The following is a 26,627-nucleotide window of genomic DNA, read 5'->3' as shown; positions in this document are numbered from 1 at the left end:
GCAGAATTCGCGTTCGGCTTTTCTCCCAACACACAAAATGTTAGTTTTCCGCCTCACACCAGGTGTCTGCGTAGTTTGCAATGCATTCGCACCATTCCTATACCTGTCCCTGTCCCCGTCCCGACTTGTCCCGACTTTGCTCGACTGCCGCTCGCTGCCGCTCGGGTCGTGGTCCATATGACAGCGCAAGCACGACAAACGTCTGCGGGACGAGACGAGACGAGACGAGACGAGACGACTAAGGAATAAATTCGTGGTTACAAATCAAATTTGGAACTCTACACTCCTACACAACAATAGGCGGTGACGTATTTCAGAAATCACCTGCCGATTCGTACTGTTTTGTCGTTTTCAAAGTCTTCTTGGCAAACTTGGTTAGCACATTCTCCCTCAAACTGAGTTAATTACTGCATTTTCGTACCATTACAGTAGTTTAAAAGGCTTAAGGAAGCATCTTTGTCACAACAGAAAGGTAGTTTGAAAATTGGGCTGGCGACATAACAAAAAAAAAACAGGAAGGGAGCCAACAGCACCCGGGTTTCCCAGGCGGTCACCCATCCAAGTACTAGCCGTGCCCGATGATGCTTAACTTCGGTGATCGGACGAGAACCGGTGTATTCATCATGGTATGGCCGTTGGCGCTCATCTAATGTAGGAGCACGGCAGAATTCGCGTTCGGCTTTTCTCCCAACACACAAAATGTTAGTTTTCGGCCGCATTTGACGAAAGCGCTTCCTTCCGCAACCGCCAGTTCCTCATGGACGGCGCGGGGAGGCGCGCCCGGCGTCCCAGCAGAGTGACGGCCGAATTGGCGGGCGCACCGCCGCGTGTGTGAGACGCACTGCTGCTCGTTGCACCCCCTGTCATTCGCTGGGCGCGTGCAGCCTTCGACACTAGCGGAGGACGCATCTTGTCCCTGGTGTTCAGCGGAAGGCCTGTGCGGGGTGTGGCAGTGTCGTGCTGGAGGGCCAACTGGTAGCGATGTGGGCTTCCTCGCCTCGCCTCGCCTCGCCTCGCCTCGCCTCACACCAGGTGTCTGCGTAGTTTGCAGTGCATTCGCACCATTCCTATCCCTGTCCCTGTCCCCGTCCCGACTTGTCCCGACTTTGCTCGACTGCCGCTCGCTGCCGCTCGCTGCCACTCGGGTCGTGGTCCATATGACAGCGCAAGCACGACAAACGTCTGCGGGACGAGACGAGACGAGGCGAGACGAGACGACTAAGGAATAAATTCGTGGTTACAAATCAAATTTGGAACTCTACACTCCTACACAACAATAGGCGGTGACGTATTTCAGAAATCACCTGCCGATTCGTACTGTTTTGTCGTTTTCAAAGTCTTCTTGGCAAACTTGGTTAGCACATTCTCCCTCAAACTGAGTTAATTACTGCATTTTCGTACCATTACAGTAGTTTAAAAGGCTTAAGGAAGCATCTTTGTCACAACAGAAAGGTAGTTTGAAAATTGGGCTGGCGACATAACAAAAAAAAAACAGGAAGGGAGCCAACAGCACCCGGGTTTCCCAGGCGGTCACCCATCCAAGTACTAGCCGTGCCCGATGATGCTTAACTTCGGTGATCGGACGAGAACCGGTGTATTCATCATGGTATGGCCGTTGGCGCTCATCTAATGTAGGAGCACGGCAGAATTCGCGTTCGGCTTTTCTCCCAACACACAAAATGTTAGTTTTCCGCCTCACACCAGGTGTCTGCGTAGTTTGCAATGCATTCGCACCATTCCTATACCTGTCCCTGTCCCCGTCCCGACTTGTCCCGACTTTGCTCGACTGCCGCTCGCTGCCGCTCGGGTCGTGGTCCATATGACAGCGCAAGCACGACAAACGTCTGCGGGACGAGACGAGACGAGACGAGACGAGACGACTAAGGAATAAATTCGTGGTTACAAATCAAATTTGGAACTCTACACTCCTACACAACAATAGGCGGTGACGTATTTCAGAAATCACCTGCCGATTCGTACTGTTTTGTCGTTTTCAAAGTCTTCTTGGCAAACTTGGTTAGCACATTCTCCCTCAAACTGAGTTAATTACTGCATTTTCGTACCATTACAGTAGTTTAAAAGGCTTAAGGAAGCATCTTTGTCACAACAGAAAGGTAGTTTGAAAATTGGGCTGGCGACATAACAAAAAAAAAAAACAGGAAGGGAGCCAACAGCACCCGGGTTTCCCAGGCGGTCACCCATCCAAGTACTAGCCGTGCCCGATGATGCTTAACTTCGGTGATCGGACGAGAACCGGTGTATTCATCATGGTATGGCCGTTGGCGCTCATCTAATGTAGGAGCACGGCAGAATTCGCGTTCGGCTTTTCTCCCAACACACAAAATGTTAGTTTTCCGCCTCACACCAGGTGTCTGCGTAGTTTGCAATGCATTCGCACCATTCCTATACCTGTCCCTGTCCCCGTCCCGACTTGTCCCGACTTTGCTCGACTGCCGCTCGCTGCCGCTCGGGTCGTGGTCCATATGACAGCGCAAGCACGACAAACGTCTGCGGGACGAGACGAGACGAGACGAGACGAGACGACTAAGGAATAAATTCGTGGTTACAAATCAAATTTGGAACTCTACACTCCTACACAACAATAGGCGGTGACGTATTTCAGAAATCACCTGCCGATTCGTACTGTTTTGTCGTTTTCAAAGTCTTCTTGGCAAACTTGGTTAGCACATTCTCCCTCAAACTGAGTTAATTACTGCATTTTCGTACCATTACAGTAGTTTAAAAGGCTTAAGGAAGCATCTTTGTCACAACAGAAAGGTAGTTTGAAAATTGGGCTGGCGACATAACAAAAAAAAAAAACAGGAAGGGAGCCAACAGCACCCGGGTTTCCCAGGCGGTCACCCATCCAAGTACTAGCCGTGCCCGATGATGCTTAACTTCGGTGATCGGACGAGAACCGGTGTATTCATCATGGTATGGCCGTTGGCGCTCATCTAATGTAGGAGCACGGCAGAATTCGCGTTCGGCTTTTCTCCCAACACACAAAATGTTAGTTTTCCGCCTCACACCAGGTGTCTGCGTAGTTTGCAATGCATTCGCACCATTCCTATACCTGTCCCTGTCCCCGTCCCGACTTGTCCCGACTTTGCTCGACTGCCGCTCGCTGCCGCTCGGGTCGTGGTCCATATGACAGCGCAAGCACGACAAACGTCTGCGGGACGAGACGAGACGAGACGAGACGAGACGACTAAGGAATAAATTCGTGGTTACAAATCAAATTTGGAACTCTACACTCCTACACAACAATAGGCGGTGACGTATTTCAGAAATCACCTGCCGATTCGTACTGTTTTGTCGTTTTCAAAGTCTTCTTGGCAAACTTGGTTAGCACATTCTCCCTCAAACTGAGTTAATTACTGCATTTTCGTACCATTACAGTAGTTTAAAAGGCTTAAGGAAGCATCTTTGTCACAACAGAAAGGTAGTTTGAAAATTGGGCTGGCGACATAACAAAAAAAAAAACAGGAAGGGAGCCAACAGCACCCGGGTTTCCCAGGCGGTCACCCATCCAAGTACTAGCCGTGCCCGATGATGCTTAACTTCGGTGATCGGACGATAACCGGTGTATTCATCATGGTATGGCCGTTGGCGCTCATCTAATGTAGGAGCACGGCAGAATTCGCGTTCGGCTTTTCTCCCAACACACAAAATGTTAGTTTTCCGCCTCACACCAGGTGTCTGCGTAGTTTGCAATGCATTCGCACCATTCCTATACCTGTCCCTGTCCCCGTCCCGACTTGTCCCGACTTTGCTCGACTGCCGCTCGCTGCCGCTCGGGTCGTGGTCCATATGACAGCGCAAGCACGACAAACGTCTGCGGGACGAGACGAGACGAGACGAGACGAGACGACTAAGGAATAAATTCGTGGTTACAAATCAAATTTGGAACTCTACACTCCTACACAACAATAGGCGGTGACGTATTTCAGAAATCACCTGCCGATTCGTACTGTTTTGTCGTTTTCAAAGTCTTCTTGGCAAACTTGGTTAGCACATTCTCCCTCAAACTGAGTTAATTACTGCATTTTCGTACCATTACAGTAGTTTAAAAGGCTTAAGGAAGCATCTTTGTCACAACAGAAAGGTAGTTTGAAAATTGGGCTGGCGACATAACAAAAAAAAAACAGGAAGGGAGCCAACAGCACCCGGGTTTCCCAGGCGGTCACCCATCCAAGTACTAGCCGTGCCCGATGATGCTTAACTTCGGTGATCGGACGAGAACCGGTGTATTCATCATGGTATGGCCGTTGGCGCTCATCTAATGTAGGAGCACGGCAGAATTCGCGTTCGGCTTTTCTCCCAACACACAAAATGTTAGTTTTCGGCCGCATTTGACGAAAGCGCTTCCTTCCGCAACCGCCAGTTCCTCATGGACGGCGCGGGGAGGCGCGCCCGGCGTCCCAGCAGAGTGACGGCCGAATTGGCGGGCGCACCGCCGCGTGTGTGAGACGCACTGCTGCTCGTTGCACCCCCTGTCATTCGCTGGGCGCGTGCAGCCTTCGACACTAGCGGAGGACGCATCTTGTCCCTGGTGTTCAGCGGAAGGCCTGTGCGGGGTGTGGCAGTGTCGTGCTGGAGGGCCAACTGGTAGCGATGTGGGCTTCCTCGCCTCGCCTCGCCTCGCCTCGCCTCGCCTCACACCAGGTGTCTGCGTAGTTTGCAGTGCATTCGCACCATTCCTATCCCTGTCCCTGTCCCCGTCCCGACTTGTCCCGACTTTGCTCGACTGCCGCTCGCTGCCGCTCGGGTCGTGGTCCATATGACAGCGCAAGCACGACAAACGTCTGCGGGACGAGACGAGACGAGACGAGACGAGACGACTAAGGAATAAATTCGTGGTTACAAATCAAATTTGGAACTCTACACTCCTACACAACAATAGGCGGTGACGTATTTCAGAAATCACCTGCCGATTCGTACTGTTTTGTCGTTTTCAAAGTCTTCTTGGCAAACTTGGTTAGCACATTCTCCCTCAAACTGAGTTAATTACTGCATTTTCGTACCATTACAGTAGTTTAAAAGGCTTAAGGAAGCATCTTTGTCACAACAGAAAGGTAGTTTGAAAATTGGGCTGGCGACATAACAAAAAAAAAACAGGAAGGGAGCCAACAGCACCCGGGTTTCCCAGGCGGTCACCCATCCAAGTACTAGCCGTGCCCGATGATGCTTAACTTCGGTGATCGGACGAGAACCGGTGTATTCATCATGGTATGGCCGTTGGCGCTCATCTAATGTAGGAGCACGGCAGAATTCGCGTTCGGCTTTTCTCCCAACACACAAAATGTTAGTTTTCGGCCGCATTTGACGAAAGCGCTTCCTTCCGCAACCGCCAGTTCCTCATGGACGGCGCGGGGAGGCGCGCCCGGCGTCCCAGCAGAGTGACGGCCGAATTGGCGGGCGCACCGCCGCGTGTGTGAGACGCACTGCTGCTCGTTGCACCCCCTGTCATTCGCTGGGCGCGTGCAGCCTTCGACACAAGCGGAGGACGCATCTTGTCCCTGGTGTTCAGCGGAAGGCCTGTGCGGGGTGTGGCAGTGTCGTGCTGGAGGGCCCACTGGTAGCGATGTGGGCTTCCTCGCCTCGCCTCGCCTCGCCTCGCCTCGCCTCACACCAGGTGTCTGCGTAGTTTGCAGTGCATTCGCACCATTCCTATCCCTGTCCCTGTCCCCGTCCCGACTTGTCCCGACTTTGCTCGACTGCCGCTCGCTGCCGCTCGGGTCGTGGTCCATATGACAGCGCAAGCACGACAAACGTCTGCGGGACGAGACGAGACGAGACGAGACGAGACGACTAAGGAATAAATTCGTGGTTACAAATCAAATTTGGAACTCTACACTCCTACACAACAATAGGCGGTGACGTATTTCAGAAATCACCTGCCGATTCGTACTGTTTTGTCGTTTTCAAAGTCTTCTTGGCAAACTTGGTTAGCACATTCTCCCTCAAACTGAGTTAATTACTGCATTTTCGTACCATTACAGTAGTTTAAAAGGCTTAAGGAAGCATCTTTGTCACAACAGAAAGGTAGTTTGAAAATTGGGCTGGCGACATAACAAAAAAAAAACAGGAAGGGAGCCAACAGCACCCGGGTTTCCCAGGCGGTCACCCATCCAAGTACTAGCCGTGCCCGATGATGCTTAACTTCGGTGATCGGACGAGAACCGGTGTATTCATCATGGTATGGCCGTTGGCGCTCATCTAATGTAGGAGCACGGCAGAATTCGCGTTCGGCTTTTCTCCCAACACACAAAATGTTAGTTTTCGGCCGCATTTGACGAAAGCGCTTCCTTCCGCAACCGCCAGTTCCTCATGGACGGCGCGGGGAGGCGCGCCCGGCGTCCCAGCAGAGTGACGGCCGAATTGGCGGGCGCACCGCCGCGTGTGTGAGACGCACTGCTGCTCGTTGCACCCCCTGTCATTCGCTGGGCGCGTGCAGCCTTCGACACAAGCGGAGGACGCATCTTGTCCCTGGTGTTCAGCGGAAGGCCTGTGCGGGGTGTGGCAGTGTCGTGCTGGAGGGCCCACTGGTAGCGATGTGGGCTTCCTCGCCTCGCCTCGCCTCGCCTCGCCTCGCCTCACACCAGGTGTCTGCGTAGTTTGCAGTGCATTCGCACCATTCCTATCCCTGTCCCTGTCCCCGTCCCGACTTGTCCCGACTTTGCTCGACTGCCGCTCGCTGCCGCTCGGGTCGTGGTCCATATGACAGCGCAAGCACGACAAACGTCTGCGGGACGAGACGAGACGAGACGAGACGAGACGACTAAGGAATAAATTCGTGGTTACAAATCAAATTTGGAACTCTACACTCCTACACAACAATAGGCGGTGACGTATTTCAGAAATCACCTGCCGATTCGTACTGTTTTGTCGTTTTCAAAGTCTTCTTGGCAAACTTGGTTAGCACATTCTCCCTCAAACTGAGTTAATTACTGCATTTTCGTACCATTACAGTAGTTTAAAAGGCTTAAGGAAGCATCTTTGTCACAACAGAAAGGTAGTTTGAAAATTGGGCTGGCGACATAACAAAAAAAAAAACAGGAAGGGAGCCAACAGCACCCGGGTTTCCCAGGCGGTCACCCATCCAAGTACTAGCCGTGCCCGATGATGCTTAACTTCGGTGATCGGACGAGAACCGGTGTATTCATCATGGTATGGCCGTTGGCGCTCATCTAATGTAGGAGCACGGCAGAATTCGCGTTCGGCTTTTCTCCCAACACACAAAATGTTAGTTTTCCGCCTCACACCAGGTGTCTGCGTAGTTTGCAATGCATTCGCACCATTCCTATACCTGTCCCTGTCCCCGTCCCGACTTGTCCCGACTTTGCTCGACTGCCGCTCGCTGCCGCTCGGGTCGTGGTCCATATGACAGCGCAAGCACGACAAACGTCTGCGGGACGAGACGAGACGAGACGAGACGAGACGACTAAGGAATAAATTCGTGGTTACAAATCAAATTTGGAACTCTACACTCCTACACAACAATAGGCGGTGACGTATTTCAGAAATCACCTGCCGATTCGTACTGTTTTGTCGTTTTCAAAGTCTTCTTGGCAAACTTGGTTAGCACATTCTCCCTCAAACTGAGTTAATTACTGCATTTTCGTACCATTACAGTAGTTTAAAAGGCTTAAGGAAGCATCTTTGTCACAACAGAAAGGTAGTTTGAAAATTGGGCTGGCGACATAACAAAAAAAAAACAGGAAGGGAGCCAACAGCACCCGGGTTTCCCAGGCGGTCACCCATCCAAGTACTAGCCGTGCCCGATGATGCTTAACTTCGGTGATCGGACGAGAACCGGTGTATTCATCATGGTATGGCCGTTGGCGCTCATCTAATGTAGGAGCACGGCAGAATTCGCGTTCGGCTTTTCTCCCAACACACAAAATGTTAGTTTTCGGCCGCATTTGACGAAAGCGCTTCCTTCCGCAACCGCCAGTTCCTCATGGACGGCGCGGGGAGGCGCGCCCGGCGTCCCAGCAGAGTGACGGCCGAATTGGCGGGCGCACCGCCGCGTGTGTGAGACGCACTGCTGCTCGTTGCACCCCCTGTCATTCGCTGGGCGCGTGCAGCCTTCGACACTAGCGGAGGACGCATCTTGTCCCTGGTGTTCAGCGGAAGGCCTGTGCGGGGTGTGGCAGTGTCGTGCTGGAGGGCCAACTGGTAGCGATGTGGGCTTCCTCGCCTCGCCTCGCCTCGCCTCGCCTCGCCTCACACCAGGTGTCTGCGTAGTTTGCAGTGCATTCGCACCATTCCTATCCCTGTCCCTGTCCCCGTCCCGACTTGTCCCGACTTTGCTCGACTGCCGCTCGCTGCCGCTCGCTGCCACTCGGGTCGTGGTCCATATGACAGCGCAAGCACGACAAACGTCTGCGGGACGAGACGAGACGAGGCGAGACGAGACGACTAAGGAATAAATTCGTGGTTACAAATCAAATTTGGAACTCTACACTCCTACACAACAATAGGCGGTGACGTATTTCAGAAATCACCTGCCGATTCGTACTGTTTTGTCGTTTTCAAAGTCTTCTTGGCAAACTTGGTTAGCACATTCTCCCTCAAACTGAGTTAATTACTGCATTTTCGTACCATTACAGTAGTTTAAAAGGCTTAAGGAAGCATCTTTGTCACAACAGAAAGGTAGTTTGAAAATTGGGCTGGCGACATAACAAAAAAAAAACAGGAAGGGAGCCAACAGCACCCGGGTTTCCCAGGCGGTCACCCATCCAAGTACTAGCCGTGCCCGATGATGCTTAACTTCGGTGATCGGACGAGAACCGGTGTATTCATCATGGTATGGCCGTTGGCGCTCATCTAATGTAGGAGCACGGCAGAATTCGCGTTCGGCTTTTCTCCCAACACACAAAATGTTAGTTTTCCGCCTCACACCAGGTGTCTGCGTAGTTTGCAATGCATTCGCACCATTCCTATACCTGTCCCTGTCCCCGTCCCGACTTGTCCCGACTTTGCTCGACTGCCGCTCGCTGCCGCTCGGGTCGTGGTCCATATGACAGCGCAAGCACGACAAACGTCTGCGGGACGAGACGAGACGAGACGAGACGAGACGACTAAGGAATAAATTCGTGGTTACAAATCAAATTTGGAACTCTACACTCCTACACAACAATAGGCGGTGACGTATTTCAGAAATCACCTGCCGATTCGTACTGTTTTGTCGTTTTCAAAGTCTTCTTGGCAAACTTGGTTAGCACATTCTCCCTCAAACTGAGTTAATTACTGCATTTTCGTACCATTACAGTAGTTTAAAAGGCTTAAGGAAGCATCTTTGTCACAACAGAAAGGTAGTTTGAAAATTGGGCTGGCGACATAACAAAAAAAAAAAACAGGAAGGGAGCCAACAGCACCCGGGTTTCCCAGGCGGTCACCCATCCAAGTACTAGCCGTGCCCGATGATGCTTAACTTCGGTGATCGGACGAGAACCGGTGTATTCATCATGGTATGGCCGTTGGCGCTCATCTAATGTAGGAGCACGGCAGAATTCGCGTTCGGCTTTTCTCCCAACACACAAAATGTTAGTTTTCCGCCTCACACCAGGTGTCTGCGTAGTTTGCAATGCATTCGCACCATTCCTATACCTGTCCCTGTCCCCGTCCCGACTTGTCCCGACTTTGCTCGACTGCCGCTCGCTGCCGCTCGGGTCGTGGTCCATATGACAGCGCAAGCACGACAAACGTCTGCGGGACGAGACGAGACGAGACGAGACGAGACGACTAAGGAATAAATTCGTGGTTACAAATCAAATTTGGAACTCTACACTCCTACACAACAATAGGCGGTGACGTATTTCAGAAATCACCTGCCGATTCGTACTGTTTTGTCGTTTTCAAAGTCTTCTTGGCAAACTTGGTTAGCACATTCTCCCTCAAACTGAGTTAATTACTGCATTTTCGTACCATTACAGTAGTTTAAAAGGCTTAAGGAAGCATCTTTGTCACAACAGAAAGGTAGTTTGAAAATTGGGCTGGCGACATAACAAAAAAAAAAAACAGGAAGGGAGCCAACAGCACCCGGGTTTCCCAGGCGGTCACCCATCCAAGTACTAGCCGTGCCCGATGATGCTTAACTTCGGTGATCGGACGAGAACCGGTGTATTCATCATGGTATGGCCGTTGGCGCTCATCTAATGTAGGAGCACGGCAGAATTCGCGTTCGGCTTTTCTCCCAACACACAAAATGTTAGTTTTCCGCCTCACACCAGGTGTCTGCGTAGTTTGCAATGCATTCGCACCATTCCTATACCTGTCCCTGTCCCCGTCCCGACTTGTCCCGACTTTGCTCGACTGCCGCTCGCTGCCGCTCGGGTCGTGGTCCATATGACAGCGCAAGCACGACAAACGTCTGCGGGACGAGACGAGACGAGACGAGACGAGACGACTAAGGAATAAATTCGTGGTTACAAATCAAATTTGGAACTCTACACTCCTACACAACAATAGGCGGTGACGTATTTCAGAAATCACCTGCCGATTCGTACTGTTTTGTCGTTTTCAAAGTCTTCTTGGCAAACTTGGTTAGCACATTCTCCCTCAAACTGAGTTAATTACTGCATTTTCGTACCATTACAGTAGTTTAAAAGGCTTAAGGAAGCATCTTTGTCACAACAGAAAGGTAGTTTGAAAATTGGGCTGGCGACATAACAAAAAAAAAAACAGGAAGGGAGCCAACAGCACCCGGGTTTCCCAGGCGGTCACCCATCCAAGTACTAGCCGTGCCCGATGATGCTTAACTTCGGTGATCGGACGAGAACCGGTGTATTCATCATGGTATGGCCGTTGGCGCTCATCTAATGTAGGAGCACGGCAGAATTCGCGTTCGGCTTTTCTCCCAACACACAAAATGTTAGTTTTCCGCCTCACACCAGGTGTCTGCGTAGTTTGCAATGCATTCGCACCATTCCTATACCTGTCCCTGTCCCCGTCCCGACTTGTCCCGACTTTGCTCGACTGCCGCTCGCTGCCGCTCGGGTCGTGGTCCATATGACAGCGCAAGCACGACAAACGTCTGCGGGACGAGACGAGACGAGACGAGACGAGACGACTAAGGAATAAATTCGTGGTTACAAATCAAATTTGGAACTCTACACTCCTACACAACAATAGGCGGTGACGTATTTCAGAAATCACCTGCCGATTCGTACTGTTTTGTCGTTTTCAAAGTCTTCTTGGCAAACTTGGTTAGCACATTCTCCCTCAAACTGAGTTAATTACTGCATTTTCGTACCATTACAGTAGTTTAAAAGGCTTAAGGAAGCATCTTTGTCACAACAGAAAGGTAGTTTGAAAATTGGGCTGGCGACATAACAAAAAAAAAACAGGAAGGGAGCCAACAGCACCCGGGTTTCCCAGGCGGTCACCCATCCAAGTACTAGCCGTGCCCGATGATGCTTAACTTCGGTGATCGGACGAGAACCGGTGTATTCATCATGGTATGGCCGTTGGCGCTCATCTAATGTAGGAGCACGGCAGAATTCGCGTTCGGCTTTTCTCCCAACACACAAAATGTTAGTTTTCGGCCGCATTTGACGAAAGCGCTTCCTTCCGCAACCGCCAGTTCCTCATGGACGGCGCGGGGAGGCGCGCCCGGCGTCCCAGCAGAGTGACGGCCGAATTGGCGGGCGCACCGCCGCGTGTGTGAGACGCACTGCTGCTCGTTGCACCCCCTGTCATTCGCTGGGCGCGTGCAGCCTTCGACACTAGCGGAGGACGCATCTTGTCCCTGGTGTTCAGCGGAAGGCCTGTGCGGGGTGTGGCAGTGTCGTGCTGGAGGGCCAACTGGTAGCGATGTGGGCTTCCTCGCCTCGCCTCGCCTCGCCTCGCCTCGCCTCACACCAGGTGTCTGCGTAGTTTGCAGTGCATTCGCACCATTCCTATCCCTGTCCCTGTCCCCGTCCCGACTTGTCCCGACTTTGCTCGACTGCCGCTCGCTGCCGCTCGCTGCCACTCGGGTCGTGGTCCATATGACAGCGCAAGCACGACAAACGTCTGCGGGACGAGACGAGACGAGGCGAGACGAGACGACTAAGGAATAAATTCGTGGTTACAAATCAAATTTGGAACTCTACACTCCTACACAACAATAGGCGGTGACGTATTTCAGAAATCACCTGCCGATTCGTACTGTTTTGTCGTTTTCAAAGTCTTCTTGGCAAACTTGGTTAGCACATTCTCCCTCAAACTGAGTTAATTACTGCATTTTCGTACCATTACAGTAGTTTAAAAGGCTTAAGGAAGCATCTTTGTCACAACAGAAAGGTAGTTTGAAAATTGGGCTGGCGACATAACAAAAAAAAAACAGGAAGGGAGCCAACAGCACCCGGGTTTCCCAGGCGGTCACCCATCCAAGTACTAGCCGTGCCCGATGATGCTTAACTTCGGTGATCGGACGAGAACCGGTGTATTCATCATGGTATGGCCGTTGGCGCTCATCTAATGTAGGAGCACGGCAGAATTCGCGTTCGGCTTTTCTCCCAACACACAAAATGTTAGTTTTCCGCCTCACACCAGGTGTCTGCGTAGTTTGCAATGCATTCGCACCATTCCTATACCTGTCCCTGTCCCCGTCCCGACTTGTCCCGACTTTGCTCGACTGCCGCTCGCTGCCGCTCGGGTCGTGGTCCATATGACAGCGCAAGCACGACAAACGTCTGCGGGACGAGACGAGACGAGACGAGACGAGACGACTAAGGAATAAATTCGTGGTTACAAATCAAATTTGGAACTCTACACTCCTACACAACAATAGGCGGTGACGTATTTCAGAAATCACCTGCCGATTCGTACTGTTTTGTCGTTTTCAAAGTCTTCTTGGCAAACTTGGTTAGCACATTCTCCCTCAAACTGAGTTAATTACTGCATTTTCGTACCATTACAGTAGTTTAAAAGGCTTAAGGAAGCATCTTTGTCACAACAGAAAGGTAGTTTGAAAATTGGGCTGGCGACATAACAAAAAAAAAAAACAGGAAGGGAGCCAACAGCACCCGGGTTTCCCAGGCGGTCACCCATCCAAGTACTAGCCGTGCCCGATGATGCTTAACTTCGGTGATCGGACGAGAACCGGTGTATTCATCATGGTATGGCCGTTGGCGCTCATCTAATGTAGGAGCACGGCAGAATTCGCGTTCGGCTTTTCTCCCAACACACAAAATGTTAGTTTTCCGCCTCACACCAGGTGTCTGCGTAGTTTGCAATGCATTCGCACCATTCCTATACCTGTCCCTGTCCCCGTCCCGACTTGTCCCGACTTTGCTCGACTGCCGCTCGCTGCCGCTCGGGTCGTGGTCCATATGACAGCGCAAGCACGACAAACGTCTGCGGGACGAGACGAGACGAGACGAGACGAGACGACTAAGGAATAAATTCGTGGTTACAAATCAAATTTGGAACTCTACACTCCTACACAACAATAGGCGGTGACGTATTTCAGAAATCACCTGCCGATTCGTACTGTTTTGTCGTTTTCAAAGTCTTCTTGGCAAACTTGGTTAGCACATTCTCCCTCAAACTGAGTTAATTACTGCATTTTCGTACCATTACAGTAGTTTAAAAGGCTTAAGGAAGCATCTTTGTCACAACAGAAAGGTAGTTTGAAAATTGGGCTGGCGACATAACAAAAAAAAAAAACAGGAAGGGAGCCAACAGCACCCGGGTTTCCCAGGCGGTCACCCATCCAAGTACTAGCCGTGCCCGATGATGCTTAACTTCGGTGATCGGACGAGAACCGGTGTATTCATCATGGTATGGCCGTTGGCGCTCATCTAATGTAGGAGCACGGCAGAATTCGCGTTCGGCTTTTCTCCCAACACACAAAATGTTAGTTTTCCGCCTCACACCAGGTGTCTGCGTAGTTTGCAATGCATTCGCACCATTCCTATACCTGTCCCTGTCCCCGTCCCGACTTGTCCCGACTTTGCTCGACTGCCGCTCGCTGCCGCTCGGGTCGTGGTCCATATGACAGCGCAAGCACGACAAACGTCTGCGGGACGAGACGAGACGAGACGAGACGAGACGACTAAGGAATAAATTCGTGGTTACAAATCAAATTTGGAACTCTACACTCCTACACAACAATAGGCGGTGACGTATTTCAGAAATCACCTGCCGATTCGTACTGTTTTGTCGTTTTCAAAGTCTTCTTGGCAAACTTGGTTAGCACATTCTCCCTCAAACTGAGTTAATTACTGCATTTTCGTACCATTACAGTAGTTTAAAAGGCTTAAGGAAGCATCTTTGTCACAACAGAAAGGTAGTTTGAAAATTGGGCTGGCGACATAACAAAAAAAAAAACAGGAAGGGAGCCAACAGCACCCGGGTTTCCCAGGCGGTCACCCATCCAAGTACTAGCCGTGCCCGATGATGCTTAACTTCGGTGATCGGACGAGAACCGGTGTATTCATCATGGTATGGCCGTTGGCGCTCATCTAATGTAGGAGCACGGCAGAATTCGCGTTCGGCTTTTCTCCCAACACACAAAATGTTAGTTTTCCGCCTCACACCAGGTGTCTGCGTAGTTTGCAATGCATTCGCACCATTCCTATACCTGTCCCTGTCCCCGTCCCGACTTGTCCCGACTTTGCTCGACTGCCGCTCGCTGCCGCTCGGGTCGTGGTCCATATGACAGCGCAAGCACGACAAACGTCTGCGGGACGAGACGAGACGAGACGAGACGAGACGACTAAGGAATAAATTCGTGGTTACAAATCAAATTTGGAACTCTACACTCCTACACAACAATAGGCGGTGACGTATTTCAGAAATCACCTGCCGATTCGTACTGTTTTGTCGTTTTCAAAGTCTTCTTGGCAAACTTGGTTAGCACATTCTCCCTCAAACTGAGTTAATTACTGCATTTTCGTACCATTACAGTAGTTTAAAAGGCTTAAGGAAGCATCTTTGTCACAACAGAAAGGTAGTTTGAAAATTGGGCTGGCGACATAACAAAAAAAAAAACAGGAAGGGAGCCAACAGCACCCGGGTTTCCCAGGCGGTCACCCATCCAAGTACTAGCCGTGCCCGATGATGCTTAACTTCGGTGATCGGACGAGAACCGGTGTATTCATCATGGTATGGCCGTTGGCGCTCATCTAATGTAGGAGCACGGCAGAATTCGCGTTCGGCTTTTCTCCCAACACACAAAATGTTAGTTTTCCGCCTCACACCAGGTGTCTGCGTAGTTTGCAATGCATTCGCACCATTCCTATACCTGTCCCTGTCCCCGTCCCGACTTGTCCCGACTTTGCTCGACTGCCGCTCGCTGCCGCTCGGGTCGTGGTCCATATGACAGCGCAAGCACGACAAACGTCTGCGGGACGAGACGAGACGAGACGAGACGAGACGACTAAGGAATAAATTCGTGGTTACAAATCAAATTTGGAACTCTACACTCCTACACAACAATAGGCGGTGACGTATTTCAGAAATCACCTGCCGATTCGTACTGTTTTGTCGTTTTCAAAGTCTTCTTGGCAAACTTGGTTAGCACATTCTCCCTCAAACTGAGTTAATTACTGCATTTTCGTACCATTACAGTAGTTTAAAAGGCTTAAGGAAGCATCTTTGTCACAACAGAAAGGTAGTTTGAAAATTGGGCTGGCGACATAACAAAAAAAAAACAGGAAGGGAGCCAACAGCACCCGGGTTTCCCAGGCGGTCACCCATCCAAGTACTAGCCGTGCCCGATGATGCTTAACTTCGGTGATCGGACGAGAACCGGTGTATTCATCATGGTATGGCCGTTGGCGCTCATCTAATGTAGGAGCACGGCAGAATTCGCGTTCGGCTTTTCTCCCAACACACAAAATGTTAGTTTTCGGCCGCATTTGACGAAAGCGCTTCCTTCCGCAACCGCCAGTTCCTCATGGACGGCGCGGGGAGGCGCGCCCGGCGTCCCAGCAGAGTGACGGCCGAATTGGCGGGCGCACCGCCGCGTGTGTGAGACGCACTGCTGCTCGTTGCACCCCCTGTCATTCGCTGGGCGCGTGCAGCCTTCGACACTAGCGGAGGACGCATCTTGTCCCTGGTGTTCAGCGGAAGGCCTGTGCGGGGTGTGGCAGTGTCGTGCTGGAGGGCCAACTGGTAGCGATGTGGGCTTCCTCGCCTCGCCTCGCCTCGCCTCGCCTCGCCTCACACCAGGTGTCTGCGTAGTTTGCAGTGCATTCGCACCATTCCTATCCCTGTCCCTGTCCCCGTCCCGACTTGTCCCGACTTTGCTCGACTGCCGCTCGCTGCCGCTCGCTGCCACTCGGGTCGTGGTCCATATGACAGCGCAAGCACGACAAACGTCTGCGGGACGAGACGAGACGAGGCGAGACGAGACGACTAAGGAATAAATTCGTGGTTACAAATCAAATTTGGAACTCTACACTCCTACACAACAATAGGCGGTGACGTATTTCAGAAATCACCTGCCGATTCGTACTGTTTTGTCGTTTTCAAAGTCTTCTTGGCAAACTTGGTTAGCACATTCTCCCTCAAACTGAGTTAATTACTGCATTTTCGTACCATTACAGTAGTTTAAAAGGCTTAAGGAAGCATCTTTGTCACAACAGAAAGGTAGTTTGAAAATTGGGCTGGCGACATAACAAAAAAAAAACAGGAAGGGAGCCAACAGCACCCGGGTTTCCCAGGCGGTCACCCATCCAAGTACTAGCCGTGCCCGATGATGCTTAACTTCGGTGATCGGACGAGAACCGGTGTATTCATCATGGTATGGCCGTTGGCGCTCATCTAATGTAGGAGCACGGCAGAATTCGCGTTCGGCTTTTCTCCCAACACACAAAATGTTAGTTTTCCGCCTCACACCAGGTGTCTGCGTAGTTTGCAATGCATTCGCACCATTCCTATACCTGTCCCTGTCCCCGTCCCGACTTGTCCCGACTTTGCTCGACTGCCGCTCGCTGCCGCTCGGGTCGTGGTCCATATGACAGCGCAAGCACGACAAACGTCTGCGGGACGAGACGAGACGAGACGAGACGAGACGACTAAGGAATAAATTCGTGGTTACAAATCAAATTTGGAACTCTACACTCCTACACAACAATAGGCGGTGACGTATTTCAGAAATCACCTGCCGATTCGTACTGTTTTGTCGTTTTCAAAGTCTTCTTGGCAAACTTGGTTAGCACATTCTCCCTCAAACTGAGTTAATTACTGCATTTTCGTACCATTACAGTAGTTTAAAAGGCTTAAGGAAGCATCTTTGTCACAACAGAAAGGTAGTTTGAAAATTGGGCTGGCGACATAACAAAAAAAAAAAACAGGAAGGGAGCCAACAGCACCCGGGTTTCCCAGGCGGTCACCCATCCAAGTACTAGCCGTGCCCGATGATGCTTAACTTCGGTGATCGGACGAGAACCGGTGTATTCATCATGGTATGGCCGTTGGCGCTCATCTAATGTAGGAGCACGGCAGAATTCGCGTTCGGCTTTTCTCCCAACACACAAAATGTTAGTTTTCCGCCTCACACCAGGTGTCTGCGTAGTTTGCAATGCATTCGCACCATTCCTATACCTGTCCCTGTCCCCGTCCCGACTTGTCCCGACTTTGCTCGACTGCCGCTCGCTGCCGCTCGGGTCGTGGTCCATATGACAGCGCAAGCACGACAAACGTCTGCGGGACGAGACGAGACGAGACGAGACGAGACGACTAAGGAATAAATTCGTGGTTACAAATCAAATTTGGAACTCTACACTCCTACACAACAATAGGCGGTGACGTATTTCAGAAATCACCTGCCGATTCGTACTGTTTTGTCGTTTTCAAAGTCTTCTTGGCAAACTTGGTTAGCACATTCTCCCTCAAACTGAGTTAATTACTGCATTTTCGTACCATTACAGTAGTTTAAAAGGCTTAAGGAAGCATCTTTGTCACAACAGAAAGGTAGTTTGAAAATTGGGCTGGCGACATAACAAAAAAAAAAAACAGGAAGGGAGCCAACAGCACCCGGGTTTCCCAGGCGGTCACCCATCCAAGTACTAGCCGTGCCCGATGATGCTTAACTTCGGTGATCGGACGAGAACCGGTGTATTCATCATGGTATGGCCGTTGGCGCTCATCTAATGTAGGAGCACGGCAGAATTCGCGTTCGGCTTTTCTCCCAACACACAAAATGTTAGTTTTCCGCCTCACACCAGGTGTCTGCGTAGTTTGCAATGCATTCGCACCATTCCTATACCTGTCCCTGTCCCCGTCCCGACTTGTCCCGACTTTGCTCGACTGCCGCTCGCTGCCGCTCGGGTCGTGGTCCATATGACAGCGCAAGCACGACAAACGTCTGCGGGACGAGACGAGACGAGACGAGACGAGACGACTAAGGAATAAATTCGTGGTTACAAATCAAATTTGGAACTCTACACTCCTACACAACAATAGGCGGTGACGTATTTCAGAAATCACCTGCCGATTCGTACTGTTTTGTCGTTTTCAAAGTCTTCTTGGCAAACTTGGTTAGCACATTCTCCCTCAAACTGAGTTAATTACTGCATTTTCGTACCATTACAGTAGTTTAAAAGGCTTAAGGAAGCATCTTTGTCACAACAGAAAGGTAGTTTGAAAATTGGGCTGGCGACATAACAAAAAAAAAAACAGGAAGGGAGCCAACAGCACCCGGGTTTCCCAGGCGGTCACCCATCCAAGTACTAGCCGTGCCCGATGATGCTTAACTTCGGTGATCGGACGAGAACCGGTGTATTCATCATGGTATGGCCGTTGGCGCTCATCTAATGTAGGAGCACGGCAGAATTCGCGTTCGGCTTTTCTCCCAACACACAAAATGTTAGTTTTCCGCCTCACACCAGGTGTCTGCGTAGTTTGCAATGCATTCGCACCATTCCTATACCTGTCCCTGTCCCCGTCCCGACTTGTCCCGACTTTGCTCGACTGCCGCTCGCTGCCGCTCGGGTCGTGGTCCATATGACAGCGCAAGCACGACAAACGTCTGCGGGACGAGACGAGACGAGACGAGACGAGACGACTAAGGAATAAATTCGTGGTTACAAATCAAATTTGGAACTCTACACTCCTACACAACAATAGGCGGTGACGTATTTCAGAAATCACCTGCCGATTCGTACTGTTTTGTCGTTTTCAAAGTCTTCTTGGCAAACTTGGTTAGCACATTCTCCCTCAAACTGAGTTAATTACTGCATTTTCGTACCATTACAGTAGTTTAAAAGGCTTAAGGAAGCATCTTTGTCACAACAGAAAGGTAGTTTGAAAATTGGGCTGGCGACATAACAAAAAAAAAACAGGAAGGGAGCCAACAGCACCCGGGTTTCCCAGGCGGTCACCCATCCAAGTACTAGCCGTGCCCGATGATGCTTAACTTCGGTGATCGGACGAGAACCGGTGTATTCATCATGGTATGGCCGTTGGCGCTCATCTAATGTAGGAGCACGGCAGAATTCGCGTTCGGCTTTTCTCCCAACACACAAAATGTTAGTTTTCCGCCTCACACCAGGTGTCTGCGTAGTTTGCAATGCATTCGCACCATTCCTATACCTGTCCCTGTCCCCGTCCCGACTTGTCCCGACTTTGCTCGACTGCCGCTCGCTGCCGCTCGGGTCGTGGTTCATATGACAGCGCAAGCACGACAAACGTCTGCGGGACGAGACGAGACGAGACGAGACGAGACGACTAAGGAATAAATTCGTGGTTACAAATCAAATTTGGAACTCTACACTCCTACACAACAATAGGCGGTGACGTATTTCAGAAATCACCTGCCGATTCGTACTGTTTTGTCGTTTTCAAAGTCTTCTTGGCAAACTTGGTTAGCACATTCTCCCTCAAACTGAGTTAATTACTGCATTTTCGTACCATTACAGTAGTTTAAAAGGCTTAAGGAAGCATCTTTGTCACAACAGAAAGGTAGTTTGAAAATTGGGCTGGCGACATAACAAAAAAAAAACAGGAAGGGAGCCAACAGCACCCGGGTTTCCCAGGCGGTCACCCATCCAAGTACTAGCCGTGCCCGATGATGCTTAACTTCGGTGATCGGACGAGAACCGGTGTATTCATCATGGTATGGCCGTTGGCGCTCATCTAATGTAGGAGCACGGCAGAATTCGCGTTCGGCTTTTCTCCCAACACACAAAATGTTAGTTTTCCGCCTCACACCAGGTGTCTGCGTAGTTTGCAATGCATTCGCACCATTCCTATACCTGTCCCTGTCCCCGTCCCGACTTGTCCCGACTTTGCTCGACTGCCGCTCGCTGCCGCTCGGGTCGTGGTCCATATGACAGCGCAAGCACGACAAACGTCTGCGGGACGAGACGAGACGAGACGAGACGAGACGACTAAGGAATAAATTCGTGGTTACAAATCAAATTTGGAACTCTACACTCCTACACAACAATAGGCGGTGACGTATTTCAGAAATCACCTGCCGATTCGTACTGTTTTGTCGTTTTCAAAGTCTTCTTGGCAAACTTGGTTAGCACATTCTCCCTCAAACTGAGTTAATTACTGCATTTTCGTACCATTACAGTAGTTTAAAAGGCTTAAGGAAGCATCTTTGTCACAACAGAAAGGTAGTTTGAAAATTGGGCTGGCGACATAACAAAAAAAAAACAGGAAGTGAGCCAACAGCACCCGGGTTTCCCAGGCGGTCACCCATCCAAGTACTAGCCGTGCCCGATGATGCTTAACTTCGGTGATCGGACGAGAACCGGTGTATTCATCATGGTATGGCCGTTGGCGCTCATCTAATGTAGGAGCACGGCAGAATTCGCGTTCGGCTTTTCTCCCAACACACAAAATGTTAGTTTTCGGCCGCATTTGACGAAAGCGCTTCCTTCCGCAACCGCCAGTTCCTCATGGACGGCGCGGGGAGGCGCGCCCGGCGTCCCAGCAGAGTGACGGCCGAATTGGCGGGCGCACCGCCGCGTGTGTGAGACGCACTGCTGCTCGTTGCACCCCCTGTCATTCGCTGGGCGCGTGCAGCCTTCGACACAAGCGGAGGACGCATCTTGTCCCTGGTGTTCAGCGGAAGGCCTGTGCGGGGTGTGGCAGTGTCGTGCTGGAGGGCCCACTGGTAGCGATGTGGGCTTCCTCGCCTCGCCTCGCCTCGCCTCGCCTCGCCTCACACCAGGTGTCTGCGTAGTTTGCAGTGCATTCGCACCATTCCTATCCCTGTCCCTGTCCCCGTCCCGACTTGTCCCGACTTTGCTCGACTGCCGCTCGCTGCCGCTCGGGTCGTGGTCCATATGACAGCGCAAGCACGACAAACGTCTGCGGGACGAGACGAGACGAGACGAGACGAGACGACTAAGGAATAAATTCGTGGTTACAAATCAAATTTGGAACTCTACACTCCTACACAACAATAGGCGGTGACGTATTTCAGAAATCACCTGCCGATTCGTACTGTTTTGTCGTTTTCAAAGTCTTCTTGGCAAACTTGGTTAGCACATTCTCCCTCAAACTGAGTTAATTACTGCATTTTCGTACCATTACAGTAGTTTAAAAGGCTTAAGGAAGCATCTTTGTCACAACAGAAAGGTAGTTTGAAAATTGGGCTGGCGACATAACAAAAAAAAAAACAGGAAGGGAGCCAACAGCACCCGGGTTTCCCAGGCGGTCACCCATCCAAGTACTAGCCGTGCCCGATGATGCTTAACTTCGGTGATCGGACGAGAACCGGTGTATTCATCATGGTATGGCCGTTGGCGCTCATCTAATGTAGGAGCACGGCAGAATTCGCGTTCGGCTTTTCTCCCAACACACAAAATGTTAGTTTTCCGCCTCACACCAGGTGTCTGCGTAGTTTGCAATGCATTCGCACCATTCCTATACCTGTCCCTGTCCCCGTCCCGACTTGTCCCGACTTTGCTCGACTGCCGCTCGCTGCCGCTCGGGTCGTGGTCCATATGACAGCGCAAGCACGACAAACGTCTGCGGGACGAGACGAGACGAGACGAGACGAGACGACTAAGGAATAAATTCGTGGTTACAAATCAAATTTGGAACTCTACACTCCTACACAACAATAGGCGGTGACGTATTTCAGAAATCACCTGCCGATTCGTACTGTTTTGTCGTTTTCAAAGTCTTCTTGGCAAACTTGGTTAGCACATTCTCCCTCAAACTGAGTTAATTACTGCATTTTCGTACCATTACAGTAGTTTAAAAGGCTTAAGGAAGCATCTTTGTCACAACAGAAAGGTAGTTTGAAAATTGGGCTGGCGACATAACAAAAAAAAAAACAGGAAGGGAGCCAACAGCACCCGGGTTTCCCAGGCGGTCACCCATCCAAGTACTAGCCGTGCCCGATGATGCTTAACTTCGGTGATCGGACGAGAACCGGTGTATTCATCATGGTATGGCCGTTGGCGCTCATCTAATGTAGGAGCACGGCAGAATTCGCGTTCGGCTTTTCTCCCAACACACAAAATGTTAGTTTTCCGCCTCACACCAGGTGTCTGCGTAGTTTGCAATGCATTCGCACCATTCCTATACCTGTCCCTGTCCCCGTCCCGACTTGTCCCGACTGCCGCTCGCTGCCGCTCGGGTCGTGGTCCATATGACAGCGCAAGCACGACAAACGTCTGCGGGACGAGACGAGACGAGACGAGACGAGACGACTAAGGAATAAATTCGTGGTTACAAATCAAATTTGGAACTCTACACTCCTACACAACAATAGGCGGTGACGTATTTCAGAAATCACCTGCCGATTCGTACTGTTTTGTCGTTTTCAAAGTCTTCTTGGCAAACTTGGTTAGCACATTCTCCCTCAAACTGAGTTAATTACTGCATTTTCGTACCATTACAGTAGTTTAAAAGGCTTAAGGAAGCATCTTTGTCACAACAGAAAGGTAGTTTGAAAATTGGGCTGGCGACATAACAAAAAAAAAAACAGGAAGGGAGCCAACAGCACCCGGGTTTCCCAGGCGGTCACCCATCCAAGTACTAGCCGTGCCCGATGATGCTTAACTTCGGTGATCGGACGAGAACCGGTGTATTCATCATGGTATGGCCGTTGGCGCTCATCTAATGTAGGAGCACGGCAGAATTCGCGTTCGGCTTTTCTCCCAACACACAAAATGTTAGTTTTCCGCCTCACACCAGGTGTCTGCGTAGTTTGCAATGCATTCGCACCATTCCTATACCTGTCCCTGTCCCCGTCCCGACTTGTCCCGACTTTGCTCGACTGCCGCTCGCTGCCGCTCGGGTCGTGGTCCATATGACAGCGCAAGCACGACAAACGTCTGCGGGACGAGACGAGACGAGACGAGACGAGACGACTAAGGAATAAATTCGTGGTTACAAATCAAATTTGGAACTCTACACTCCTACACAACAATAGGCGGTGACGTATTTCAGAAATCACCTGCCGATTCGTACTGTTTTGTCGTTTTCAAAGTCTTCTTGGCAAACTTGGTTAGCACATTCTCCCTCAAACTGAGTTAATTACTGCATTTTCGTACCATTACAGTAGTTTAAAAGGCTTAAGGAAGCATCTTTGTCACAACAGAAAGGTAGTTTGAAAATTGGGCTGGCGACATAACAAAAAAAAAACAGGAAGGGAGCCAACAGCACCCGGGTTTCCCAGGCGGTCACCCATCCAAGTACTAGCCGTGCCCGATGATGCTTAACTTCGGTGATCGGACGAGAACCGGTGTATTCATCATGGTATGGCCGTTGGCGCTCATCTAATGTAGGAGCACGGCAGAATTCGCGTTCGGCTTTTCTCCCAACACACAAAATGTTAGTTTTCCGCCTCACACCAGGTGTCTGCGTAGTTTGCAATGCATTCGCACCATTCCTATACCTGTCCCTGTCCCCGTCCCGACTTGTCCCGACTTTGCTCGACTGCCGCTCGCTGCCGCTCGGGTCGTGGTCCATATGACAGCGCAAGCACGACAAACGTCTGCGGGACGAGACGAGACGAGACGAGACGAGACGACTAAGGAATAAATTCGTGGTTACAAATCAAATTTGGAACTCTACACTCCTACACAACAATAGGCGGTGACGTATTTCAGAAATCACCTGCCGATTCGTACTGTTTTGTCGTTTTCAAAGTCTTCTTGGCAAACTTGGTTAGCACATTCTCCCTCAAACTGAGTTAATTACTGCATTTTCGTACCATTACAGTAGTTTAAAAGGCTTAAGGAAGCATCTTTGTCACAACAGAAAGGTAGTTTGAAAATTGGGCTGGCGACATAACAAAAAAAAAACAGGAAGGGAGCCAACAGCACCCGGGTTTCCCAGGCGGTCACCCATCCAAGTACTAGCCGTGCCCGATGATGCTTAACTTCGGTGATCGGACGAGAACCGGTGTATTCATCATGGTATGGCCGTTGGCGCTCATCTAATGTAGGAGCACGGCAGAATTCGCGTTCGGCTTTTCTCCCAACACACAAAATGTTAGTTTTCCGCCTCACACCAGGTGTCTGCGTAGTTTGCAATGCATTCGCACCATTCCTATACCTGTCCCTGTCCCCGTCCCGACTTGTCCCGACTTTGCTCGACTGCCGCTCGCTGCCGCTCGGGTCGTGGTCCATATGACAGCGCAAGCACGACAAACGTCTGCGGGACGAGACGAGACGAGACGAGACGAGACGACTAAGGAATAAATTCGTGGTTACAAATCAAATTTGGAACTCTACACTCCTACACAACAATAGGCGGTGACGTATTTCAGAAATCACCTGCCGATTCGTACTGTTTTGTCGTTTTCAAAGTCTTCTTGGCAAACTTGGTTAGCACATTCTCCCTCAAACTGAGTTAATTACTGCATTTTCGTACCATTACAGTAGTTTAAAAGGCTTAAGGAAGCATCTTTGTCACAACAGAAAGGTAGTTTGAAAATTGGGCTGGCGACATAACAAAAAAAAAAACAGGAAGGGAGCCAACAGCACCCGGGTTTCCCAGGCGGTCACCCATCCAAGTACTAGCCGTGCCCGATGATGCTTAACTTCGGTGATCGGACGAGAACCGGTGTATTCATCATGGTATGGCCGTTGGCGCTCATCTAATGTAGGAGCACGGCAGAATTCGCGTTCGGCTTTTCTCCCAACACACAAAATGTTAGTTTTCCGCCTCACACCAGGTGTCTGCGTAGTTTGCAATGCATTCGCACCATTCCTATACCTGTCCCTGTCCCCGTCCCGACTTGTCCCGACTGCCGCTCGCTGCCGCTCGGGTCGTGGTCCATATGACAGCGCAAGCACGACAAACGTCTGCGGGACGAGACGAGACGAGACGAGACGAGACGACTAAGGAATAAATTCGTGGTTACAAATCAAATTTGGAACTCTACACTCCTACACAACAATAGGCGGTGACGTATTTCAGAAATCACCTGCCGATTCGTACTGTTTTGTCGTTTTCAAAGTCTTCTTGGCAAACTTGGTTAGCACATTCTCCCTCAAACTGAGTTAATTACTGCATTTTCGTACCATTACAGTAGTTTAAAAGGCTTAAGGAAGCATCTTTGTCACAACAGAAAGGTAGTTTGAAAATTGGGCTGGCGACATAACAAAAAAAAAAACAGGAAGGGAGCCAACAGCACCCGGGTTTCCCAGGCGGTCACCCATCCAAGTACTAGCCGTGCCCGATGATGCTTAACTTCGGTGATCGGACGAGAACCGGTGTATTCATCATGGTATGGCCGTTGGCGCTCATCTAATGTAGGAGCACGGCAGAATTCGCGTTCGGCTTTTCTCCCAACACACAAAATGTTAGTTTTCCGCCTCACACCAGGTGTCTGCGTAGTTTGCAATGCATTCGCACCATTCCTATACCTGTCCCTGTCCCCGTCCCGACTTGTCCCGACTTTGCTCGACTGCCGCTCGCTGCCGCTCGGGTCGTGGTCCATATGACAGCGCAAGCACGACAAACGTCTGCGGGACGAGACGAGACGAGACGAGACGAGACGACTAAGGAATAAATTCGTGGTTACAAATCAAATTTGGAACTCTACACTCCTACACAACAATAGGCGGTGACGTATTTCAGAAATCACCTGCCGATTCGTACTGTTTTGTCGTTTTCAAAGTCTTCTTGGCAAACTTGGTTAGCACATTCTCCCTCAAACTGAGTTAATTACTGCATTTTCGTACCATTACAGTAGTTTAAAAGGCTTAAGGAAGCATCTTTGTCACAACAGAAAGGTAGTTTGAAAATTGGGCTGGCGACATAACAAAAAAAAAACAGGAAGGGAGCCAACAGCACCCGGGTTTCCCAGGCGGTCACCCATCCAAGTACTAGCCGTGCCCGATGATGCTTAACTTCGGTGATCGGACGAGAACCGGTGTATTCATCATGGTATGGCCGTTGGCGCTCATCTAATGTAGGAGCACGGCAGAATTCGCGTTCGGCTTTTCTCCCAACACACAAAATGTTAGTTTTCCGCCTCACACCAGGTGTCTGCGTAGTTTGCAATGCATTCGCACCATTCCTATACCTGTCCCTGTCCCCGTCCCGACTTGTCCCGACTTTGCTCGACTGCCGCTCGCTGCCGCTCGGGTCGTGGTCCATATGACAGCGCAAGCACGACAAACGTCTGCGGGACGAGACGAGACGAGACGAGACGAGACGACTAAGGAATAAATTCGTGGTTACAAATCAAATTTGGAACTCTACAC

The 26,627-nt window shown here is 50.5% G+C and overlaps 36 non-coding genes across 36 annotated transcripts; all 36 read right to left on the bottom strand.

Annotated features, from left to right (window-relative positions):
• Positions 1–521: 521 nt before the first annotated feature.
• On the bottom strand, positions 522–640 carry LOC126150292 (5S ribosomal RNA). The gene has a single exon (XR_007531376.1). It is a non-coding gene; the product is annotated as a 5S ribosomal RNA (ribosomal RNA).
• Positions 641–1,501: 861 nt separating this feature from the next.
• On the bottom strand, positions 1,502–1,620 carry LOC126150291 (5S ribosomal RNA). The gene has a single exon (XR_007531375.1). It is a non-coding gene; the product is annotated as a 5S ribosomal RNA (ribosomal RNA).
• Positions 1,621–2,165: 545 nt separating this feature from the next.
• On the bottom strand, positions 2,166–2,284 carry LOC126150290 (5S ribosomal RNA). The gene has a single exon (XR_007531374.1). It is a non-coding gene; the product is annotated as a 5S ribosomal RNA (ribosomal RNA).
• A 545-nt stretch (positions 2,285–2,829) lies between these two features.
• On the bottom strand, positions 2,830–2,948 carry LOC126150408 (5S ribosomal RNA). The gene has a single exon (XR_007531484.1). It is a non-coding gene; the product is annotated as a 5S ribosomal RNA (ribosomal RNA).
• A 544-nt stretch (positions 2,949–3,492) lies between these two features.
• Positions 3,493–3,611, bottom strand: LOC126150360 (5S ribosomal RNA). Its single transcript, XR_007531439.1, has one exon. It is a non-coding gene; the product is annotated as a 5S ribosomal RNA (ribosomal RNA).
• Positions 3,612–4,154: 543 nt separating this feature from the next.
• On the bottom strand, positions 4,155–4,273 carry LOC126150407 (5S ribosomal RNA). The gene has a single exon (XR_007531483.1). It is a non-coding gene; the product is annotated as a 5S ribosomal RNA (ribosomal RNA).
• Positions 4,274–5,124: 851 nt separating this feature from the next.
• LOC126150406 (5S ribosomal RNA) lies at positions 5,125–5,243 on the bottom strand. Its single transcript, XR_007531482.1, has one exon. It is a non-coding gene; the product is annotated as a 5S ribosomal RNA (ribosomal RNA).
• An 851-nt stretch (positions 5,244–6,094) lies between these two features.
• On the bottom strand, positions 6,095–6,213 carry LOC126150405 (5S ribosomal RNA). The gene has a single exon (XR_007531481.1). It is a non-coding gene; the product is annotated as a 5S ribosomal RNA (ribosomal RNA).
• An 852-nt stretch (positions 6,214–7,065) lies between these two features.
• On the bottom strand, positions 7,066–7,184 carry LOC126150404 (5S ribosomal RNA). The gene has a single exon (XR_007531480.1). It is a non-coding gene; the product is annotated as a 5S ribosomal RNA (ribosomal RNA).
• A 543-nt stretch (positions 7,185–7,727) lies between these two features.
• On the bottom strand, positions 7,728–7,846 carry LOC126150402 (5S ribosomal RNA). The gene has a single exon (XR_007531478.1). It is a non-coding gene; the product is annotated as a 5S ribosomal RNA (ribosomal RNA).
• An 861-nt stretch (positions 7,847–8,707) lies between these two features.
• On the bottom strand, positions 8,708–8,826 carry LOC126150400 (5S ribosomal RNA). The gene has a single exon (XR_007531477.1). It is a non-coding gene; the product is annotated as a 5S ribosomal RNA (ribosomal RNA).
• Positions 8,827–9,371: 545 nt separating this feature from the next.
• LOC126150399 (5S ribosomal RNA) lies at positions 9,372–9,490 on the bottom strand. The gene has a single exon (XR_007531476.1). It is a non-coding gene; the product is annotated as a 5S ribosomal RNA (ribosomal RNA).
• A 545-nt stretch (positions 9,491–10,035) lies between these two features.
• On the bottom strand, positions 10,036–10,154 carry LOC126150398 (5S ribosomal RNA). Its single transcript, XR_007531475.1, has one exon. It is a non-coding gene; the product is annotated as a 5S ribosomal RNA (ribosomal RNA).
• A 544-nt stretch (positions 10,155–10,698) lies between these two features.
• Positions 10,699–10,817, bottom strand: LOC126150397 (5S ribosomal RNA). The gene has a single exon (XR_007531474.1). It is a non-coding gene; the product is annotated as a 5S ribosomal RNA (ribosomal RNA).
• A 543-nt stretch (positions 10,818–11,360) lies between these two features.
• On the bottom strand, positions 11,361–11,479 carry LOC126150396 (5S ribosomal RNA). Its single transcript, XR_007531473.1, has one exon. It is a non-coding gene; the product is annotated as a 5S ribosomal RNA (ribosomal RNA).
• Positions 11,480–12,340: 861 nt separating this feature from the next.
• Positions 12,341–12,459, bottom strand: LOC126150395 (5S ribosomal RNA). The gene has a single exon (XR_007531472.1). It is a non-coding gene; the product is annotated as a 5S ribosomal RNA (ribosomal RNA).
• A 545-nt stretch (positions 12,460–13,004) lies between these two features.
• On the bottom strand, positions 13,005–13,123 carry LOC126150394 (5S ribosomal RNA). The gene has a single exon (XR_007531471.1). It is a non-coding gene; the product is annotated as a 5S ribosomal RNA (ribosomal RNA).
• A 545-nt stretch (positions 13,124–13,668) lies between these two features.
• LOC126150393 (5S ribosomal RNA) lies at positions 13,669–13,787 on the bottom strand. The gene has a single exon (XR_007531470.1). It is a non-coding gene; the product is annotated as a 5S ribosomal RNA (ribosomal RNA).
• A 544-nt stretch (positions 13,788–14,331) lies between these two features.
• LOC126150392 (5S ribosomal RNA) lies at positions 14,332–14,450 on the bottom strand. The gene has a single exon (XR_007531469.1). It is a non-coding gene; the product is annotated as a 5S ribosomal RNA (ribosomal RNA).
• A 544-nt stretch (positions 14,451–14,994) lies between these two features.
• LOC126150390 (5S ribosomal RNA) lies at positions 14,995–15,113 on the bottom strand. The gene has a single exon (XR_007531467.1). It is a non-coding gene; the product is annotated as a 5S ribosomal RNA (ribosomal RNA).
• Positions 15,114–15,656: 543 nt separating this feature from the next.
• Positions 15,657–15,775, bottom strand: LOC126150389 (5S ribosomal RNA). The gene has a single exon (XR_007531466.1). It is a non-coding gene; the product is annotated as a 5S ribosomal RNA (ribosomal RNA).
• An 861-nt stretch (positions 15,776–16,636) lies between these two features.
• Positions 16,637–16,755, bottom strand: LOC126150388 (5S ribosomal RNA). The gene has a single exon (XR_007531465.1). It is a non-coding gene; the product is annotated as a 5S ribosomal RNA (ribosomal RNA).
• A 545-nt stretch (positions 16,756–17,300) lies between these two features.
• Positions 17,301–17,419, bottom strand: LOC126150387 (5S ribosomal RNA). Its single transcript, XR_007531464.1, has one exon. It is a non-coding gene; the product is annotated as a 5S ribosomal RNA (ribosomal RNA).
• A 545-nt stretch (positions 17,420–17,964) lies between these two features.
• LOC126150386 (5S ribosomal RNA) lies at positions 17,965–18,083 on the bottom strand. The gene has a single exon (XR_007531463.1). It is a non-coding gene; the product is annotated as a 5S ribosomal RNA (ribosomal RNA).
• Positions 18,084–18,627: 544 nt separating this feature from the next.
• LOC126150384 (5S ribosomal RNA) lies at positions 18,628–18,746 on the bottom strand. Its single transcript, XR_007531462.1, has one exon. It is a non-coding gene; the product is annotated as a 5S ribosomal RNA (ribosomal RNA).
• Positions 18,747–19,289: 543 nt separating this feature from the next.
• Positions 19,290–19,408, bottom strand: LOC126150383 (5S ribosomal RNA). Its single transcript, XR_007531461.1, has one exon. It is a non-coding gene; the product is annotated as a 5S ribosomal RNA (ribosomal RNA).
• Positions 19,409–19,951: 543 nt separating this feature from the next.
• Positions 19,952–20,070, bottom strand: LOC126150382 (5S ribosomal RNA). Its single transcript, XR_007531460.1, has one exon. It is a non-coding gene; the product is annotated as a 5S ribosomal RNA (ribosomal RNA).
• A 543-nt stretch (positions 20,071–20,613) lies between these two features.
• Positions 20,614–20,732, bottom strand: LOC126150381 (5S ribosomal RNA). Its single transcript, XR_007531459.1, has one exon. It is a non-coding gene; the product is annotated as a 5S ribosomal RNA (ribosomal RNA).
• Positions 20,733–21,584: 852 nt separating this feature from the next.
• On the bottom strand, positions 21,585–21,703 carry LOC126150380 (5S ribosomal RNA). The gene has a single exon (XR_007531458.1). It is a non-coding gene; the product is annotated as a 5S ribosomal RNA (ribosomal RNA).
• Positions 21,704–22,247: 544 nt separating this feature from the next.
• LOC126150378 (5S ribosomal RNA) lies at positions 22,248–22,366 on the bottom strand. Its single transcript, XR_007531456.1, has one exon. It is a non-coding gene; the product is annotated as a 5S ribosomal RNA (ribosomal RNA).
• A 534-nt stretch (positions 22,367–22,900) lies between these two features.
• LOC126150377 (5S ribosomal RNA) lies at positions 22,901–23,019 on the bottom strand. The gene has a single exon (XR_007531455.1). It is a non-coding gene; the product is annotated as a 5S ribosomal RNA (ribosomal RNA).
• Positions 23,020–23,562: 543 nt separating this feature from the next.
• LOC126150376 (5S ribosomal RNA) lies at positions 23,563–23,681 on the bottom strand. Its single transcript, XR_007531454.1, has one exon. It is a non-coding gene; the product is annotated as a 5S ribosomal RNA (ribosomal RNA).
• Positions 23,682–24,224: 543 nt separating this feature from the next.
• Positions 24,225–24,343, bottom strand: LOC126150375 (5S ribosomal RNA). Its single transcript, XR_007531453.1, has one exon. It is a non-coding gene; the product is annotated as a 5S ribosomal RNA (ribosomal RNA).
• A 544-nt stretch (positions 24,344–24,887) lies between these two features.
• Positions 24,888–25,006, bottom strand: LOC126150374 (5S ribosomal RNA). Its single transcript, XR_007531452.1, has one exon. It is a non-coding gene; the product is annotated as a 5S ribosomal RNA (ribosomal RNA).
• Positions 25,007–25,540: 534 nt separating this feature from the next.
• On the bottom strand, positions 25,541–25,659 carry LOC126150373 (5S ribosomal RNA). Its single transcript, XR_007531451.1, has one exon. It is a non-coding gene; the product is annotated as a 5S ribosomal RNA (ribosomal RNA).
• A 543-nt stretch (positions 25,660–26,202) lies between these two features.
• LOC126150372 (5S ribosomal RNA) lies at positions 26,203–26,321 on the bottom strand. The gene has a single exon (XR_007531450.1). It is a non-coding gene; the product is annotated as a 5S ribosomal RNA (ribosomal RNA).
• Between the last annotated feature and the right edge of the window lie 306 nt (positions 26,322–26,627).

This window comes from Schistocerca cancellata, unplaced genomic scaffold (assembly GCF_023864275.1).
Source record: "Schistocerca cancellata isolate TAMUIC-IGC-003103 unplaced genomic scaffold, iqSchCanc2.1 HiC_scaffold_981, whole genome shotgun sequence".
Classification (NCBI taxonomy): Eukaryota; Metazoa; Arthropoda; class Insecta; order Orthoptera; family Acrididae; genus Schistocerca; species Schistocerca cancellata.
Note: the sequence above shows the minus strand (reverse complement) of the source record. Positions and strands in the feature narration are given on the sequence as shown.